The 21,393-nt window shown below is 39.8% G+C and overlaps 1 long non-coding RNA gene across 2 annotated transcripts in view; it reads left to right on the top strand.

Annotated features, from left to right (window-relative positions):
- The window catches only part of LOC116569444, a 78,965-nt gene that overhangs the window by 51,670 nt on the left and 5,902 nt on the right, over positions 1–21,393 (top strand). The window contains exons 2-4 of one of the 2 annotated variants that reach the window (XR_004277029.1): positions 11,510–11,637; positions 12,503–16,070; positions 16,706–16,769. This is a non-coding gene — a long non-coding RNA (uncharacterized LOC116569444). Of the gene's footprint in view, positions 1–11,509; positions 11,638–12,502; positions 16,071–16,705; positions 17,159–21,393 lie in introns of those variants that run through there. The other variant, XR_004277028.1, reaches the window with a different exon arrangement.

Here is a 21,393-nt window from a genome sequence, read left to right as displayed (position 1 = left end):
GGTTCTGTCCCTCTGCCATTGCAGATTGGATGGACACTAGGCAGTCCCTGAATGTGGTTATAAGTGGGGATATATTTCTAAATGTAAGTGCCCTGGGCAACCTAATTCAGAAAAAAATCAGAGAAAAGGCCAGACAATGTGCCAGAGAGAGGAGTTTTATAACCTTTGATATTTATATCAATGTTCTATCATTGATGGAATGAACATATGAAACACCAATGTTTAGTAATGTAAACTCCATGGAGTTCTTTGATTTAAATCCCACCACTTGGGAGAAAGAGGTAAGGTTGGATTGCTTCTAAGATAAATATTCTATGAGACAGTATTTGAATATATATTTCTTCAAATTTTATGAAAACACATTTATTTCATTAAAAGAAATTTTGAGATAAGTAATAGCTGGTAGTCATGAGATAGCTTGATTTTTTATATTTCTATTTAGATTTACTGTAGCTGAGAAGAAATCGAGATTCCTGTTTTCTGATGATGCAAGTAAAAATGGATCTACTTTATTATTTACAACCAGAGAAACCCTTTCATCTGTTCCACTGAAAATTTTAATCATTTAAAAAAGAGGATACGAGAAGAGGATTTTTTTTTTTCAAGGTTCTAGAACAACTACCGTAGCTAAGTAGAGGTTTTCTGCCAGGTAGAAGCCCTCCTTCTAGTTCTCCAAAGAATGCATCACTTACTTCTCTTTTGACTTGTCTCCCATAAAGGCCCTCTGTGGGCTTTGCCCAAATTTCTCTTCTCTTTTTCTATTATTTCTCTTGGCAATTTAATCTCTTCTCATGGCTTTAGTGATGATCCAAACTTCCAAACTTATAGCTTCACCCTTACTTTTAGAACTGTAAAAGTCTCAAACATATATAGAAGCAAACTTTTCCAAAAGGGTATATGTTATACATTTCCAAAGAAATACTGTGGTCGATAGGACATGTGTGTGTACATATATATATGTCTATTCATTGTGTGTTTCTGGTCAAATTGCTGGTCCTCAGTAGCTCTAAAGCTGCACTGGTCATCATCCTCCCTACACCTGTTTTGCCACTCTCTTCCTACGTCTGTAGTTATGCATCATCCCATCCCTCCAGACCATAAAAATCAGAACCTTCCAGTCATCACTCAGTTCTTCAGTTCTTCTTCCTCCCCCTGCCTCCCACTGCAAATCCATCTCTTCGGTCCTGATTATTTTACCTGTTCTGTGTTTGGCTCTTCTGAGCCTTCTCTACCCCCTCACTGTACTCTGTTGCCTTGGGTTGCCAGCTTGTCTGCCCCAACTCAAAACACCTCCCTCTCGCAGCTGACCATCACATCACATCCAGGTTAACCGTTTTCAAGCATAACTGTGATTTTGTTACAGTGCTTTCCTTTGCATTCAGCCTGAAAATCCAAGCTTGTTATGTTGGCTCTAACCTGCATTCAGTCTTTCTTCCCCTCTGTCCAGCTGGCACCTCTACTTTTCCGCAGCCCTGTGCTTGACATGTGAAAAGCAGCCAACTCTTCCAATTCTGTGTGCCCATCTTCTACTCCAAAGGCCATTATCAAGTCACCTTGATAGAGCTTTCTCCAAGGCTTCCAGCTGGAAGGATACTTCCAGTGCTCTGGTCAAGGCAACATGCTTTTTTCTTTTACCTACTATATTAATTTACTCCAAAGACAAGGCAGCTCAAATAACAGAAATGTATTTTCTTACAGATTTGGAGGCTAGATGTACCAGATCAAAGGGCAGGCAGGGCTGGTTTCCTCTGAGGCTTCTCACCTGGGCTTGCAAGTGGCTGTCTCTTCCCTGCATCTTCACGTCTTCACCTGCTTTTCCTTCTGTGTGTGTCTCTGTCCTAATCCCTTCTTCTTAAAAGGATATCCATCATAGTGGATTAAGTCCTATCCTAATGACCTCATTTTAACTTAATTACCTCTCCAGAGAGCCTGTATCTAAATACAGTCATATTCGTAGGTACTGGGGTTTGGGCTTCAACATATGAAGTTTAGGGGGATGCAGTTCAGCCCCTAACATGGGGGCTTTTGCAGCCTGTCTCACTTTAGACACTGCATTCTAGCCTTTCTGTGTGTACACATCATAAATTTTCTAACGTATTCCTCGTGTGAGGAGGCAGTCCACATTTTCTCCATGACATATATGTGTGTGTGTGTTTGTGTGTGTGAAAAAAAATATATATATAGAATAAAGAAGACAATGCACAGCATTTTTTTTAAAGATTTTATTTATTTGTCAGAGAGAGAGGGAGAGAGAGGGAGCACAGGCAGAAGAATGGTAGGCAGAGACAGACGGAGAAGCAGGCTCCCCGCTGAGCAAGGAGCCTGATGTGGGACTCGATCCCAGGACGCTGGGATCATGACCTGAGCCGAAGGCAGCTGCTTAACCAACTGAGCCACCCAGGCATCCCAATGCACAGCATTTTATTCAAGTTAATCCATTTTGTTATAACCTGCCATATCGTTGGTGTCACCATTAATATTACTGTCATTACTATTTCTCTTTTGAGAAGACCATGCTTTTAAAAAAGTGTGGGTTGGATTTCCATGATGTTTCGCTCTATGATTAAAAATATTTTTCCTTACCAAAAGGCAACCCTTCATCATAAGAGAAACAGAAAAGACTGAGATTTAGTTGTATAAATTGATCTCCCCCAGAAAGAATTCTAGTCCATAATCTTTCAGGGTTGTATTTCTACTTGGGGCTTCTTTTTTGGGAGAGGGGACTGTCTCTTATAGATGTTTGTTTAAAACAGAGAACATCATCTACTGCATCATAGAAGGAAAATAAGGTCTATTCCCTAGATAACATGCAGATGGTCCTCCAGGAAAGGAATCTGTAAGGGCTCCTAGGTGACAGTCATTCTGCCAAGGTTAGAGGACAGAGTCAGTGACCCTCCTGCTCTGGCAAGTCAGTAGTAAAAAAATCTAACCAGGTGAGTGCGAGAGGTAGTAACTAGCTTCCAGTTAGAATCTCTATCCAGGAACGTCTGTGTTTGAGTAAGCCGGAGCTGGAGGGAGACGTTACAGATTCTGGAGAAAATGACTAAAAATAGGCATGTGTGAAAAAGATACAGGTTTCCTCCCAAGGGACCCACAGAAAGGGGGACAACCAGTCAAGGGCAGCCTTGTGCTTTTCTTTGAGAAGGGAATAAACTAAGTGGGTTCTGAAGTTTTCAATGAACAAGTGGAATGATACTGAACAAGTGGAAAGTTTATTCAGAGTTTCCGTCCATGGTTCAGAAAACACTGATAGAATACCTGTGTGCCCAGCAAAGGGACAGGTGCTGGAAGACCATCAAACTGTCTAAGATATGATCTTGACTGGAAGGAGCCATCTAGCAGTGGCCATCAGACCCCTGCACACCACAGAGTGCTGTGCTTGGGGCCACGTGGAGGAAAGATGGCTGGCTGGCCCCATCAAGGACGGCATTCCTCCATCCCCTCTTCTTGGTACTCAGCGTGCCCTCTCTGCCTCCAGGTTACTGCTCAGTCTGGCCCATTCCAGGAACTTGCTTATCTTCCTTGTCTTTCTTGGTGGTGGAGGTGGAGAAATGGAAGTTTGAGAGAGTAAGATCCTTCCTGTCTCAGAGGTGCCTGGTGTGGAACTGATGTGTCGTGGAAGTGTCATTCTGCCTTGGTTCAGAAAAGTGGAAAAAATTCGGGGAAAGGAGGGCTAAGTTGGGGTACAAGGGTATGGTATCTTAGTCAGAAGGTGGGAGCAAAGTTATACCAACAAGCAGTTTAAGTATACAACTTAAACCAGGTGATAGAAAGAGCACCAACACTGCCAAGTACTTCAAGAAGATAGCTGGAAGCTTAAGGCCAAGTAGGTAGGTCTGCAGAACTGGGGAGGTTAAATCCTTTCCTGTCATCTAGTCAAGCTCATCCAGAATGCATGAAAGAATAACTAATAACTAGAGCGTCTTCAATTTCTGGAAAGTAGAAAGATCAAGTAAACTCAGCATCTCCCCTGCTCCCAAAACAGTGAAGTCAAATGTCAAAAGTGTAGAGAAAGTTTGTGTGTTTTTGGTATTTTTGGTCAGTAAGCAATCAAGATGGAGAGAGATGCTATCCCAAAGATGAAAGTTGGTAGAACAAGAAGTAGTTGAGCCCAAGCATTTGTGATGCCTTTAGACTTACACAAAACCATGGCTAATGCCCATATGAATCAGCCAGGCAAGCCAGTGGCCACTATGCAGAAGTGTGTTGGTGATGGTCTACTTATCCTGAGTGAAGGGGCCCAGGGACCCTAGGCTCTGATCAGGGATACCTTAAGGCCAGAAGATAACACACTATAATACCCAAAGAAAATACCCCTCTGGAAGTATGCCACTCTCCCAATTGTTGCAGCACATGCCCAAGAAAGCTCCATGACATATTTCTGTATAAGCCCCAGAAACACTGAATACAGTACCTTGTATATAGGAGATATGTGATACATTTTTAAGATGATTTTAAAAATTAGAATTTTTGAAGATACATCTGGTATGTAAACAAGAGCTACAGCAGACAAATAGATTTGGATAGGTGTCAATTATTTGGATAATTGTTGCAAATACAGCTACTAAGAAATAGGAAGAATTTTAGCCAGGATTTTTCACCTTGTTAGCATTAATTACACTAACTAACTAATGTCTGCGTATTCTGCCAATGGGGCAGAAGGAGTTCCCTAAAAGAAACTACTTCAGGGGCACCTGGGTGGCTCAGTCAGCTAAGTGTCTGACTCTTGATTTTGGCTCAGGTCACGATGTTGGAGTTTGAGGTTGAGCCCCACATTGGGCTCTGCACTGGGCATGGAGCCTGCTTGAGATTCTCTCTCTCTCTCTTCCTCTCCTTTTGCCCCCTCCCACCTATAAAAAAAACTATTCTATTAGTAAATTGAAAACTCAATAATAAGAAGACTTCATCTTTCTTAAGATGCATGAAATAATAACTAATAACTAGAGCCTAGCTTATGTACAAGGGACTGTTTCAAGAACTTTTCAATTATTAACTCCATAAACAATCACAACAACTCTGTGGAGTAGAAACTATTATTGTCCTCATTTCGAACATGAAAAAACCGAGAAACAAAATGCTGAAGCAATGTACCCAAAGTCACATCAATGACAGTAAGTGGTAGAACCAGGCTTTCAACCTTTAGAAATCTGTTATCGGTTTATCTTTGTGTGTGGTGTAAGAGAATGGTCAAGTTTCATTCTTCTACATATAGCTGTCCAGTTTTCCCAGCACCATTTATTGAAGAGACTGTCTTTTTTCCACTGTATATTTTTTCCTGTTTTGTCGAAGATTAAATGACCATAGAGTTGAGGGTCCATATCTGGGCTCTCTACTCTGTTCCACTGGTCTATGTGTCTGTTTTTATGCCAGTACCATGCTGTCTTGGTGATTACAGCTTTGTAATAAAGCTTGAAATCAGGTAACATGATGCCCCCAGCTTTATTTTTGTTTTTCAACATTTCCTTAGCAATTCGGGGTCTCTTCTGATTCCATACAAATTTTTGGATTATTTGCTCCAGCTCTTTGAAGAATACCGGTGGAATTTTGATCGGAATGGCATTAAAAGTATAGATTGCTCTAGGCAGTATAGACATTTTAACAATGTTTATTCTTCCGATCCAAGAGCATGGATTGGTCTTCCATCTTTTTGTGTCTTCTTCAATTTCTTTCATGAGTGTCCTGTAGTTTCTTGAATACAGATCCTTTACCTCTTTTGTTAGGTTTATTCCTAGGTATCTTATGGTTCTTGGTGCTATAGTAAATGGAATCGATTCTCTAATTTCCCTTTCTGTATTTTCATTGTTAGTGTATAAGAAAGCCACTGATTTCTGCACATTGACTTTGTATCCTGCCACGTTGCTGAATTGCTGTATGAGTTCTAGTAGTTTGGAGGTGGAGTCTTTTGGGTTTTCCATATAAAGAATCATGTCATCTGCGAAGAGAGAGAGTTTGACTTCTTCATTGCCAATTTGGATACCTTTTATTTCTCTTTGTTGTCTGATTGCTGTTGCTAGGGCTTCTAATACTATGTTGAACAAGAGTGGTGAAAGTGGGCATCCTTGTCTTGTTCCTGATCTCAACGGGAAGGCTGCAAGTTTTTTCCCATTGAGGATGATTTTTTTTTTTTTAAAGATTTTATTTATTTATTTGACAGAGAGAAATCACAAGTAGTTGGAGAGGCAGGCAGAGAGAGAGAGAGGGAAGCAGGCTCCCTGCTGCGCAGAGAGCCCGATGCGGGGCTCGATCCCAGGTCCCTGAGATCATGACCTGAGCCGAAGGCAGCGGCTTAACCCACTGAGCCACCCAGGCGCCCCGAGGATGATATTTGCTGTGGGTCTTTCATAGAGAGATTTGATGAGGTTCAGGAATGTTCCCTCTATCCCTATACTTTGAAGCGTTTTAATCAGGAATGGATGCTGGATTTTGTCAAATGCTTTTTCTGCATCAATTGAGAGGACCATGTGGTTCTTCTCTCTTCTCTTATTAATTTGTTGTATCACATTGATTATTGGCGAATGTTGAACCATCCTTGTAGCCCAGGGATGAATCCCACCTGATCATGGTGGATAATCTTTTTAATGTGCTGTTGGATCCTGTTGGCTAGGATCTTGTTGAGAATCTTGGCATCCATATTCATCAGTGATATTGGTCTAAAATTCTCCTTTTTGGTAGGGTCTTTGCCTGGTTTGGGGATCAGGGTAATGCTGGCTTCATAGAAACTCAAAATGGATAAAAGACCTCAACGTGAGACAGGAATCCATCAGAATCCTAGAGGAGAACATAGGCAGTAATCTCTTCGATATCAGCCACAGCAACTTCTTTCAAGATATGTTTCCAAAGGCAAAGGAAACAAAAGCGAAAATAAACTTTTGGGACTTCATCAAAATCCAAAGCTTCTGCACAGCAAAGGAAACAGTCAAAAAAACAAAGAAGCAACCCACGGAATGGGAGAAGATATTTGCAAATGACAGTACAGACAAAAGGTTGATATCCAGGATCTATAATGAACTCCTCAAACTCAACACACATGAAACAGGCAAACATATCAAAAAATGGGCAGAAGATATGAACAGACACTTGTCCAATCAAGACATACAAATGGTATCAGACACATGAAAAAATGTTCATCATCACTAGCCCGCAGGGAGATTCAAATTAAAACCACATTGAGATATCACTTTACACAGTTAGAATGGCCAAAATTAACAAGACAGGAAACAACATGTGTTGGAGAGGATGTGGAGGAAGGGGAACCCTCTTATACTGTTGGTGGGAATGCAAGTTGGTGCAGCTTCTTTGGAGAACAGTGTGGAGATTCCTCAAGAAATTAAAAATAGAACTTCCCTATGACCCTGCCATTGCACTCCTGGGTATTCACCCCAAAGATACAGATGTAGTGAAAAGAAAGGCCATCTGTACCCCAATGTTTATAGCAGCAATGGCCACGGTTGCCAAACTATGGAAAGAACCAAGATGCCCTTCAACGGACGAATGGATGAGGAAGATATGGTCCATATACACTATGGAGTATTATGCCTCCATCAGAAAGGATGAATACCCAACTTTTGTAGCAACATGGATGGGACTGGAAGAGATTATGCTGAGTGAAATAAGTCAAGCAGAGAGAGTCAATTATCATATGGTTTCACTTATTTGTGGAGCATAACAAATAGCATGGAGGACAAGGGGTGTTAGAGAGGAGAAGGGAGTTGGGGTAAATTGGAAGGGGAGGTGAATCATGAGAGACTATGGACTCTGAAAAACAATCTGAGGCGTTTGAAGTGGTGGGGGGGTGGGAGGTTGGGGTAGCAGGTGTGGGTATTATAGAGGGCACGGATTGCATGGAGCACTGGGTGTGGTGAAAAAATAATGAATACTGTTTTTTCTGAAAATAAATAAATAAATTAAAAAAAAAAAAAGAAATCTGTTATCGGAATGCAGGTTCTGAGATCCTGTAGTATGTTAGCTTAGTCTTATGAAAATTGTAAGTTTCTCTAAATTATTACCAAAAAATGGTTCAAATATCTCTGACTGAGAACATTAACTCCCAAGGGTACAGTAGAGTTCCAGGCCCTTCTTAAGACTTTGGAAGTATGTATACAACTTAAAGTTTTTTAAAAAAAGTTAAATTCATTATCATAGGCAAGCAAATTAAGCAAGTCAGGCCTGGGAGTGGATTCTTTGGTCTCAATTATCTGGATAGCATTTCACAATGATCATTGCCAAATGTCATATTCAAAGTGTTACCAAACAGGCCCAGACTATAAAAAGACTCAGTTTTGTCTCATGGCCAATCTTTCTAGTATAGAAACTCAACTCTAGTGTATAATTACAAATTGATACATTGCTATGATGGATGGAGGATTCCTCATGACTACTGAAATATTTGATAAATACAAATCAGTGACTAAAGTGACACAGATAATTAAAGATGGGCTGGTGGACAACCCTTTTAAGATCAACATATATGTATCTTCTGAAATATTGATCCACTTTGCCCTTGTAAAATTTGAATAAAAATACTACAGAATGAAGAAATGTCAGTTGGTGCATACTATTCCTTCTGAATCTTGCAGATGTCTATATTAGGACAATTATCCAAGTCAAAATAGTGAGACAGAGAGAGAGGGAGAGGAAAAGAGGGAGAGAGAGAACTTTTAGGCTCCCCTCAGTGAGAAGTCCTAGACAAGCTGACCTGATACCAACTTTCTGACTCTTTCTTCCTCTTTCTCTCTCCCTCTTTCTCCTCTGCTTCCCTGTATGTCGGTTTCTCTCGGAAAAATTTCGCTGCTCACAGCAGTCAAGATCCATAGGCCCTCCCTATTCATCATTTTAGAAGGAGAAAGAACGTTTTCCCTCTGACATATTTAACCCCCTCTCAGGACTCCAGGCACCCACCGCCCCATGAAAAGGACAGGATGGTGAGATGCAGCCTCCCCAGGACAGCCGCATGGCAGGTGGGGAGGAAGTGCAGATCCAAAGAAGAAGCACAGGTGAAGCAAAAGAGGAACAGATGCCTCCTGCAACTGCTCAACTATTTACAAACAAAATCTATTTAACCTCCTTCTTGGGAATATTCCCCATTTTTTTAAACTCAAAATGCATCCAAGTAGAAAAGGTAATCCTCTTAAAAGATAGGAAGTCCATCCTTAATACCCTGCAATACGATACAATGAAATCAAGCTGAGAGGGCTGGGTCATACTTGGTGACGAAAGTAAATGCTGAGATCCTACAAGAATATTAAGTGTTGTGTATATTTTGGCCTTCCAAAGATGAGTTTTTGAAGAGTAGTAGTGGTAGTCAGGTATATTAGAACACTTGAAAGCTTTGGGGTAAAACAAACAATTTGGATATGTTTTCTGGCTCCAATCTTGCTCCTGCTGCTCGTTTACTGGAGATTTTCATTTCTTTCTTTTTTATGGAGCAAGGGGCTTAAATTCTTCGGGTTTGGGTGTTGCTTTGTTCACTTGTCAAATGAGGATAATTATACCTTTCTTGGTTGACAGATGCAAAGATTAAGGAGATGATGCCCATGAAACACAATGGTGTAGTAGATCCTCAATAAATGGCAGTTTTCCAGCACAATATATCTCCTCAGCACAGTGAGGTTTGAGTCCCTGTTTTCCATATTAGCCATTTTTATCTGACTTAAGAGCATACAACACAAATACAAATGGAAACAAAAGTAGTTTGTTCCGGTAGTATGGAATAGGAGCAGAATTAATAATAAATTACACTCACTGTATTTCTGGTAATGAAAAAGACAAGCCTATAAAAAAAAATTAATTACATCTTGTTATATGTCAGAAATCCCGTAGAAAGGAAAGACAGAGCTGGACACCCACTGAGTCACAATCATGGTATGGCACGCATTTTGAAAAGAGAGAATATTATACGTCACATTGTCACCACTGTTCTGTCAGTCATCGGTGACTGCGGCCATATGAGGCCCAGAACCCTGCACAGCTGCTCAGCACAGCATCCAAACCAAAGAACAGAGCAAGATCTCATGTTTGACCCATTATTTTAAAGACCGAAATAATAGTTTCCTTTCATAGTGCCGAAATAAGTTGAATACTTTGTAGCTTTGCATTTTGTGTTCAAATTTTAAAGATGACACAACCTGTCATCTCTTATTTATGCTCTTATTTCTCAAAAATAGGTTACTGGTAACTGAAATATGTTTTTGGATATATCTGAAAAAATAGTCCCTTCTACTTGCAAAATGGCAAGCCTCTCTTATAATCCTTTGAAAGAACAGTTAAGGGAAAGTTCAATAGTGTTAGTTTTATGTAGCTGTCACTCCTTTGGGCCCGTAATTGAGGTTAAATGACAGGTATGGGATTTTCATTAGAAGGAATCTCTGGAAGTTTGACGAAAAACAGGGAAAAAAAACCCTGAATTAATTTACACAGCCTAACATATGATCATAATTTGGGGGGGATGTGACTTGCGGCTGGTAAAATTTAGAAAAATCCACACATATTATTTTAACTGAAATATAGTCTCATGAATGTACATGGTTGTGTGGTTAAGTGTTTATGGGAACTTCTCAGTTTTTGCTGTTCGGCCTGCTTTCAAAATATTCAAATATATTTGGCTTTTGTAACTTTGCTAATTAAACCTTCTAAAACAGATGGAATTATAGAAATCACAGGGTTTAAAATATCATTTTAATTGGTTTACGATCTATGTGACACATAGTGCCATTCATACTGTATAAAATATATACGGATGGCTCCAAAGAGATAGCATACCAATTAATTTTTCTTTAACTCTCAATTAAATCATGTTGTCTTCCTTATTTAATCCCCTTTCCATTAGCTTGGCTCTAAGCTGGTCTGATCAACCCTAACTGAAGATATAGGTTATAACCTGCAACAGTATCAGTGAGTTCTTTTAGGATGACTGATGGTGGTGTGTGTGGGGGTAGAATCTGAATTTACCTTCTTTCCAAAGGAAATAAATGACCTTAAGAGAGACCTTTAAAATGCATATGGCAGTCCCCTGAGTGACGCATAGATCAATCTTTCTTCTTTTAATATGACTGTCTAATGTATGCAGGCAACCATAGTCCTCTGATTTTCTGCAAGTCTTGATTTCAGGTATTCTATTCTACTGTCTCACTAAGAACACTTGGATTTATCAGACTCCATGTTCAGATTTTTGAGTTGAGATGGAAAGTAATAATCGCTGCACATAGATTTTTGAAAGATTTCTATAGGCTGCTTTGTACGTGTCTATGTGCCTTAAGATCAAGAATCTGGTTGAATAAAGCTCACTCTGACTCACAAAGATTCTAATTTTGAGGCCCACAATGAAGGTCTCAATTAAATAAACCTGCTTTACCCAACAAAATAATGTGCAGATTTGAAAAATACTACGCTACAATTTTTTTGGCTACTGTTGGCTAACAAAATTAAACCCAACCGTTTCTTTCAAATATCTCAATTTGCCATTTAGATGTGATTTTAAACACACTATTCCCCTTTGTTGCCATGGTTACAGGTTTGGGCCCTCATGGGTGACAGAAAAGTCTCACAGTACTGGTTCCTGTTTGAACACACATGTTCACTGGGTCTCGCCTTGCAGCAGGAGGACAGAGAAGGCTGGAATCACCGCATTCCCACAGCAAGGTAAACCCATGTATCAAATGACACTCAGAGCTGGGGAAATCGCCCACAGCAGGGACAGATTACCTCTTACAGTCACTATGGAGAACGATTCAAATTCTGGCTTTAATGATCCCAGATAGAGCCCTTCTCCTCCCCACCAATGTGACACTTTGCAGACATTTTATATATCAAGGAAATATTTAACTGAAATGTGCTTCTGAGGATGCCTACCGAGCTGGCTCTAGGCATCTTCCAACGTTGCAGGGGTCAATTAAAAGAACCAATCAACTGTTTTTAAAACTTTAAAATATTAAAAAAAAAAAGTGGGGGGAAAAGAAAGTGGACAAAAAGTAATGTTAAATAGCATGGAGCATGACTAATGGCGCTAGCATGTTAAAATCATTGGGAAAATGTCCTTGGAAGACAAATGAATTTTCAGCAGAATAATTAACTTAATTAACAAATTTGCATGCATATTCATCAGGCTATTGAAGTCTTTCCAGCCCAGCTTGATGAGCGTTGGTGTAATAATTGTCTCATTTACATTCTGCAATCTACTACAATTTAGGGCATGCAAAAAAAGCCGACCTCTTCCCTTTGACTTTCTTTAGGACCCACATACTCCTAATAACACAGCCATCACCCACTCAGTGGCCTTAAGTTCTGGCCTTTGGAGAGAACCCCCAGAGAGAGTTGACGGTGGGTTTTCCCCATCCCCCAGCCTTCCTCCTCTTTCTTCTTTTATTTTTTTTCCTTTTGGCCCAGGTTCTCTGTTTTTGCCTCTGCTTGCTCTCCTGGGTAAATCTTGGCACCAGTTCTGACTTCAAATCTCCTGGGTCGCCAGACTGCATCATGTAAAAATTGCCATTTCCCTCTATCTCTGCAGGGCAATCTTTAAAGGCAGTAAGGTGTGACGCTCCAGACTGGCAGCTTGGCAAGACGGAGCCCATGGATACCAGCACACGGGAATCTGGACCGTTCACTCTGACAGCAGTCAGCACTGGGAACAAAAGGAATGGAGGAAAAAAAGCGCAAATGTATTTTTACATATTGTAGGCATATGGCCACAAGACCAGCAGAAATATATTTAATTACCAATTGCACGCATTGAGGAGAAAAACACTAGGAAGGAAAAAAAAAAAAACTGTGTACACAGCAATATTATTCTACTTTAACTTTTCACCTCCTTTTTTTTTTTTTTTAATTGAAGATAAAAGGGATGTGGATCAGAATGGAAAAGGGTTATCTGTTGGGATCCTAAGAAAGGTGATGAGGGTTTTTCATGCGTCTTCCTCAGTAGTGTAACATTGTGGTGGGAAATCTAAGTTTTCTTGTAATGACTTTAGTTATAAAATAATTTTACTAAGGCATTTTTTGAGGGAAGGCCCGGGGGGAGACCTAATTTTAACTGTAACAATTAGACAATTTTTACCATTCTGTTGAAACTATACTTCCAATGTTACGCATTAGTTTAGGCCTTAACCATGAACAAACAACCCTTGCAAAATTATAGTCCCGTTCCTTCCTATGAAATCAGAGCAGTTCAACCCACACGTATTGCCTGCTTCCTATCTGTCAGGCACTGTGCTAGCCAATGGAGGGAAAGGGATGAATCAGATATAGTCCCTGTACTCCAGAAGCTCACAATCTAAGATAGGAGACAAATACATAGGTGCATAATTATAATAGTAAATTATTGAAATTATAACTATAATTATAATACACGTAATAAAACAGCTGCAATATGATGAGGTAGGTATACCGATCCAGGGGCCACAGAGACCTATTCTCAGGTCAGCCTGGGAGTCAGTCACCTAGAAAGTCCAGGGAGGTGACTTCCTCTTGGAGGAGTTAATGAAAAAGAGCTTTTGGCCTGGGTAAAGTGTAGGTAGGTGGTCCCATGGTATCCCCTATACTGTCGATCCTGTTCCATCAGTCACAAACCTGGTGAAAAACTGTATCTGAGTCAGTGTGTTAGAACATCCCGCTCCTCTGATTCCCACCATCTGGGGCTGGAGCTCAGAGCTATGTCCCCTGAGAGTCTGTGCCCAGTGGGTCACAAGTATGCTCTGAGAAATGCTGGAGAGTGACAACCATAGTAGGTAGTAGCGGTAGCAGCCCCAGGATTGGGGTCGTGCTGGGGGACTTGGCTGAATGACCTATTGGTGGCCATGGACTCTAGTCAGGAAGAGAGAGCTCAAGGATCAGAGCAGGTAAATATGTCCCAACAAACTAGTGGCCAGGCATCGAGTCTCCCAGCCATGACTGATGATACCTGGCAGGTGTGCCCCTCAGGCTGACATTTTCTCCCTGGTCTCTGAGGCGTTCGTTGGAAGGACAGGTCTAGAAAGGGCTCCAACCCTGAGGAGCGTATAGTTGCAATAATTGTCAGAAGCTAGAATTGTCAGAAGCTCCACTTTCACTGGAGCAAGTTTGGTTTATTTTGGGAATTGGCCTTGGAGAGGTTAACACTTAAGGAAAAGGCCAAGGTCACTACATGGCTCAAAGGGATCCATTTTCTTGTACAGGAGTTGTACTGACTTAGTTATTTGTGAGCTCAAGTGGCACTAAGTGGCAGAGTCTAGAGTTTTTCAAAAGCCAAAATCAATGTTTTTAATCACTCTGCCCCACCGTCTATATTGAAATTATTATTTAAGAGGCCAAATACTGGACACAAACCCATAGGGTACCAGACTGTGGATTTGGCTGCTTTATTCACCATGTGGGGTTTGGGGCTTCAATTTCTTATCCAGTAGGAAAACAACAACAAAAACTAGTCCAAACAATTAGGGAGTAGAGGGAGCTAGTTAGAACTACCTGCACAATACAGATTTTTGACTGTACCCAGAATAACATATTCCAAATAACCTTCCCATTGCCTAAGTAAGTCCACACTACTGTTTCTTAATTTGGTTGAAATAGGCAGGTTTCATTGATTCCATGAACCTTAAAGTGAAGTTACCAGGTTGTGTAGACAATACATGGTAACTTTTAAAATTTGCAGAGTAAAGTAAGAATGACACTACCACAAGTCTAGAGCAATGCCTTGGTAAATTAGACACCTACTTTAAAGTTCATAAAATTCATGGCACCAGATATGTTTATATTCCATCTCCCAGAAACATATGGAATGTTCTTTAAGGAAACATAATTCTTTAAAATTAAGATATAAAGGGATTTTTTTAAACAAAAGAAGTTAAATTTGAATAGAAATACATATAAAATTGGTTTCTGGGCTTGCTAGAAACCAGTGCAAAAAGAGAAATATGGAAAATGGCATGCATAATTTTTCATTGTCAAAAAGGAGGAAACATATTAGTTCCTCAGGAAGAAAAAGCATCCACTAAGACACAAGCATTAAAAGTAATCTAACATAGACTAACCTTTGAAAGAAAGAAGGAACAGTTTAAAGTCTTTGTAGGTGGATTGTCGTACAATTCAAGAACTGTAATGAAATACACTCTTTAAAACTAGCATAAAGAAAGTATTCTTAAAGGCATTAAGTCAGAGGGTCACTAGGCCCTGATGCACAGATCTCAGTCCCCAAGGCAGCACTATTTTGGTTATGTATTCCTAAGGCAAACATTTGTTGATTACCTGATCTGTGCCATTCACATTTCTAGGACTAGAAACGAGTAATAAAAAAGAAAAAAAAAATCCCTGTTCACAGTCCAAATTAAAATGATTCCAACACATTAATATAAAATTTTATAGTTTCAATTGTTACAATGATGTATGATGAATGAATTATGGGTTAATCAACTTACATGATGCTTTATGGTTTACAAAATGTTTTCATACATCATTACAACACAAGTATCCTTATGCAAGCATTGGGACATGCCAGGTATTGGACTGATGTTCCTGGCCATAGAGCCTTGATATGTCATGAAAGTGATGTTCATGATTATGTTTTATTTCCATTAGAAAGAATATGCTTGAGAGCCCGTTGCAGAACTTAGCAAGAAAATCAGCTAGTTAATGTCACAAGAGACCTTAACATACCTTGATGTGTTTAAGAGTTGAACACTACACTTAGTGACACTTAGTTTAATGAACATCTTTGCTTTTTCACATCCCATGAAGTATTGTAGGACTTTTGGCAAAATGTGAGATCCCTGTGCTAGGCACAGCAAGAAGCTATGAATAACTTTTAGATGATAACCACTCATCCATATCTCAAGGCAACGATTGCAAGTCTTTTGGTCCACTCAGGCTCTCGAGCCCTTTATTCTCCTTCCTCAGCATCCCTATTGTGCACAATGGGTGAAGAATTCTGCTTCTTTTCCAGCTAATTAACCCACATGCTAATGATACTGTTCCGTCCTTGGTTGATTCAGAGCAACCTCCAGCTGTCTGCCTCCTGTCTGTTCAGAAGCTTTTGGTGATGAAGGTAGAGCCCATAAGAAGGAAACTGCTGCATGAACTCACCAGCACAGGCAGGCAATCTGCAGGTAGGGTGATCATCTCATCCCAGTTTGCCCAGAACTTACTTGATTTCAGCACTGCAAGTCCCAAGTCCTGGTAATCCCTTAAATCCTATGCAAATAGGATCAGGATTGGTCACTCCCAGTGCTGGGAACCATCTGTGTAATCAATAATAACAAGTGAATATCTCCATCGTTGAGTAAAATACAAGGGCGGAAGTGATATTTGGTGTCTTGGTTTGGATTCCCTTGGAAGTAAACCATGAGTCAAAGATTCCTAGTGAAAGTAGTTTACTGGGAGGTAATCCTATGAAACAGTGGTAGGAGAGTGGAGAAATGAGGCAGGAAAGCAAGTTGCCACTGGAATTAATCTTATACATTAAACTGGGGAATGGTATAGAGTCATGCCACCCATGGGGCAGAAGGGTTAGAATAAGCACAGTCATTAGTTGAAGTCTCTTCCTACTAGTGTAGGATGAGGTCACTAATTTGGTCTGCTGAGCCTGGGCAGAGTGGACCTCAGCAGTCAGAGAAAGCCCTCTGACCGAGACACAAGTATTACAGGAGGAAGCTGTGCCATTGTCCACTAAAATGGTAAGGGACAAAGGGATATGGGGAGGCCACTGACAGTGCTGTTACAGTGGGTCTACTTTGCTTTCCAGATTAACACATTCCATAGCATTGATCCCCTGTGAGGACCCAGGCTCAGAGATGGATGCTTGCTTGGTAAGGGGAGAAAGAAATGTGCTGGATATGGGGAAATTCAGAATGTGGGTGCACATGTAAAAGGCATGGGACTTTGATGCCTCTGAGTAATACTTGATACATATTCTACTCATTAATAATTATCATATGACCAAACTATAGATATGTGGGATTAGTTGGAATCCTACAAGGTAGGCTTCAGTAATGTCACTCAGACAGTCATTGATTTTTAGGGACAAGACTTTTGAACACCCCTTAGGGTCTCATCGTATAGCTTATCAGGTCTCATTATTATGAAGAATTTGTTTCTTTTTCACTTACATCTTCCCCTTAGCCATTAAAAACTATTTTTGTATTTCTGTCTTTGAGCTGGACAAAGTTTGTCTCTGGTGTCCCTTAAAAACACCTAAACCAGGACCTCTTTCTGAAGACTGTAAAGTGTTCAGAGTGGAATGCAAGGGAGAGCTCTGTATCCAGGAATCTTGGCCAGGTGCCGAGGGTTGGTGACCTAGCCACCCCAGCCATCTAAGCTGATCATCAGTCACCCAGGTGACCTGACAAATACCTCTGCCAAATGGAGATGCTTGAATCTAGTTAGGAGCTGGAGATTCAATCAGCCATTGTTCAAGATTAACAAAGACAGAAGGTGACCAGAATCCATGAGTCATCAGAAACTTTAAGGCAGAGACTATAGGAAGAGTCTGTCGGTAGTGGAGACATCTTAGGAAATAGCAGCTATGTGAGGCTGTGTGGCCATAATGGCAGGTCACTGGAAGGAGCATCAGAAGTTTACCTGCCATGGAGAGGAAAGGGAAACCAGGTGACTCAACTTGGCTTGTATCTTTAAAGTTGAACCAGGGTCCATGGGTGTGACTTGGAAGCTGTTTTCTGCATTCTTCAATTCCTGCATTCAACCTTACAAGAAACCCTGTTTATTGAAGTAAACTCGAAAACCCTCATCTACCTAAAAGAGCCCAACAAACATATTTTATATGCTTGAAATCATTTTTCACTTTTCTTTGATTTAGGCTAAATAATTCTGTTAGTATTTTTTATTCTCACAATTTTTTTTTGATAAATTTTCATTAGCCATGCTCTTTCTCATCCTGTCATTATGCCTTTTGGAATTGTCCTATTTATTTTTATTTTTAAAAATGTTTTCACTTTTACTGAGGTATAATTGTCAAATAAAGTTGTTAGATATTTAAAGTATGATGTGATGATTTTATACATGTATATGTTGTGTAAACTGACAGTTTTATCTCTTTTTTTAATGTTTCATTTACTTTACAGAGAGAGAGAGAGAGAGCACAAGTAGGGAGAGGGAGAAGCAGGCTCATAGCTGAACAGGGAGCCTGACATGGGCTCGATCCCAGACCCTGGGATCATGATCTGAGCTGAAGGCAGATGCCTAACCGTCTGAGCCACCCAGGCGCCCCTGACAGATTTAAGTAAACTCTATGCCAGTGTGGGGCTCAAACTAACTATGCTGAGATCTAGTTGCATGCTCTATTGAGTGAGCCAGCTAAGTGCCCCTTTATAATTTCAGTAATATTTTCACTTTAAATTGAGTTTAAAACCTCATAGATTCAGTTCACCCTCTTCAAGTTCTCTTGCCTATGAGGCATAATGTAAATAGGCATAGAGTAGAATAGGGTAAGATTGGGGTCAAAGACATAGATTAATTCATTTATTATTATTATTTTTAAAGATTTTATTTATTTATTTATTTTAGAGGGGGAGAGAGAAAGAGAGAGAGTGAGGGAGCCAGTTGAGGGGGGTCCAGAGGGAGAGAGAGAATCTCAAGCAGACTCCTTGCTGAACATGGAGCCAATGTGGGGCTCCATCTCACAACTCTGAGATCATGACTTGAGCTGAAATCGAGAGTTGGACACTTAAACAACTGAGCCACCCAGGTGCCCCAGAAGACATAGATGTAAATCCTGGTCCCAAAATTCACTATAGAATAGTGAATGAATGTGCCCACAAGCAAGTTACTTAATTTCTCTGACTCTTAAAGGAGGACAATATTTATTATTAACAATAATTTATTATTATTATCATTTCCCCACAAAAAATGATAGGTGAAAATTTTTCTCTCCCCTCATCTTTACTTCTCAAAAATATTCTGTAAAGGATTAAAGTTTATCATATTAAAAAATACAGTTTGGGGGCCTAGGTGGCTCAGTAAGTTAAACATCTGCCTTTGGCTCAGGTAATGATCCCAGGGTCCTGGGATGGAGCCCCACATTAGGCTTCCTGCTCAGTGGGGAGTCTGCTTCTTCCTCTTCCTCTGCCTGGTGCTCCCCCTGGTTGTGCTCTCTCTTTCTCTCTCTCTGTCAAATAAATAAATAAAAATATTAAAAATATAAAAATACAATTTGATAATAAAAAGAAAATAAAAGACTAAGAAGCAAAAACTTGGTAAAAGGTTGAGGAGAGAAGCTAAGAAAGTCTATTATAACTGAGTTAAAACCTTAGCAGTGAGCTTCTCACTGCTAAGAAAGAAGAAGGAAAGAAGAGCAAAATATAATAGTCACATCTTACTTTAATAAAATAAAATAAAAAATAAGATTTTGTAAGGTGAGGAATAGGTTTTTGGTTTAATTTTGACATGAGTTATTACATGTTTCTGTCTAGAAGAGACATTGAAACACAGTAGAAATTTTGTGGTATACAAAGGGCCTCTGTGTCCTATTTCTTACCCTGACTGCAAATTAAAAGCCATGAATGTAAGGTTGTGTTGAAGGTTTCTGAAAGGCGTTTCTACAGACAGCTGAGAGAAGATAGCCAAGGCATCTATTTTTTAATCACATGAATAAAAGCAGCAATACAACCTGAAGGAAGTAGAAAAATTGGTTTATTCCCTAATCCTTTTCAAAGACATGCTGGCCGCCTTTGCCTTGATAGTACATCAGCCTGCTGACTGGGCCTACTGGGTGCCAGGTTTGCCCGCCTCGGGCCCTTTCTCTCTCCTGCAGCCAGGGCGGGGATTTCTAAAACACAACTCGGCGTCGTGTCACTCCCTGGCTTCAAGAACCTTCTATGGCTCACATCTCAGTTATTGCAGTTTCTCTGCTATGCCGCATGTTTTCTCCTTCTTTGCCTGGAGTAGCCATCTCTGCTGTCAGCCGCCATTCCCCCAGCCTCTCCCCAAAATGCCAAGTTAATAACTTTTAGAAGTCCATTGCTATGGCCAGAAAAACTTCCTTGCCAACTCCAAACTGCTCACCTGGATTAGTCTCCTCTCTTCTGTGTTCCTTGGGCACTCTACTCCACAGAGCTGTTACTTTGTCTTTACTGTGTATGTCCCCCACGAGACTGAAGGTTTGTGCATTGGGGAGGCCTCCATCAGAGCTTCATTGAGCTTTTTAGCAATAGTGAAAGCTCAATGCTTCTCCCCCGTTCTCTCTGCCTGCCTCTCTGCCTGCTTGTGATCTCTGTCTGTCAAATAAATAAAGCCTTTAAAAAAAAAAGGTCACTTTTTCATTAGAATATTAATAGCTCCTGTGTTGTTTTCAATTAATAAACTTGTGTACTATATGTTTTTTTAATATTTTTTGGTGTGTGCATGTGCATGTGCATGAACACACAGTACCTGCTGGAACTAATTCCAAGCGACACCACCAGCTACTTGTGCATGGGCTTTTACTTTAAATTAGGAAATGCAATAAGGAGGCATCTGTCTTCATGATTATTTACATTATTCTGCTATTCTGCAAAGTGTGAGCCAGTGCAGTAAGACTGAAAAAGAAAAAAGAGAAAAAAAAGGAAAGAAAAAGATGAAGCACACAAAAACGAAAAGAAAAGATGACGATTTTGCAGGTTATGAGTCAGCTCTGAAAATACAAGAGCACCAACTGGGACAACCTATTAAACTAACAAGAAATATAACTGAAGCTAAAAAATAAATATATTGAAAATGACTATATATACTACATGAATAGTGGTGATCAATTTTGGAGAATATGGGAAACATTTAACAGACTAACAAAATACAACAACTTAGAAATAAACACAAAAATATATATGAATTAAATAGCCCAAATTAAAAAAAATTAATATACAGAAGATGAGTAAGTTCAGAGGTCTGCTTCATTCCCGAATGAGATCATTCAATATTGTAAAACATATCAAGCTATCAATTAAACACAATGCTATTTAAAACCCCAGTTCAGAACTTGAGAAAGTGTTTCTGAAGTTCAGCTGGAAGATAAATGGGAAAAAGTAGCAAAGAACCAAAGTAATAAAGATGAGCAATTAGGAGAAACCAGTAATCTCAGTTTTTAAAATATATTAAAAGTTACACATTTTAAAACCTTACTATATGTTGCAAGATAAATCCAAAAGAAACTAGAATATTACAAGCATTTTTATACCTAAAGACTTAATGTGAAATGGAGTCACACATAAATGTAAGAATGGGTGTTGCTGCTGCAGAACTTGGTTGATAATTTCTCAATTAAATTTAGTTTCTCATTTCATGCTATATACGATTCCCAGATGGCATAAAGATTTACAGGTAAAAGAAGCAAAATATAGGAAAACTAGGAGAAAATGCAGACATTTTATTTGCTTTAAAATTAATACTTGTTCTTTTTTAGTTTTTAGAGTTTTAAGCTTACAGAAGGACTACATAAGAAGT

The sequence above is a fragment of the Mustela erminea genome, chromosome 11 (assembly GCF_009829155.1).
Source record: "Mustela erminea isolate mMusErm1 chromosome 11, mMusErm1.Pri, whole genome shotgun sequence".
Classification (NCBI taxonomy): domain Eukaryota; kingdom Metazoa; phylum Chordata; class Mammalia; order Carnivora; family Mustelidae; genus Mustela; species Mustela erminea.
Note: the sequence above shows the minus strand (reverse complement) of the source record. Positions and strands in the feature narration are given on the sequence as shown.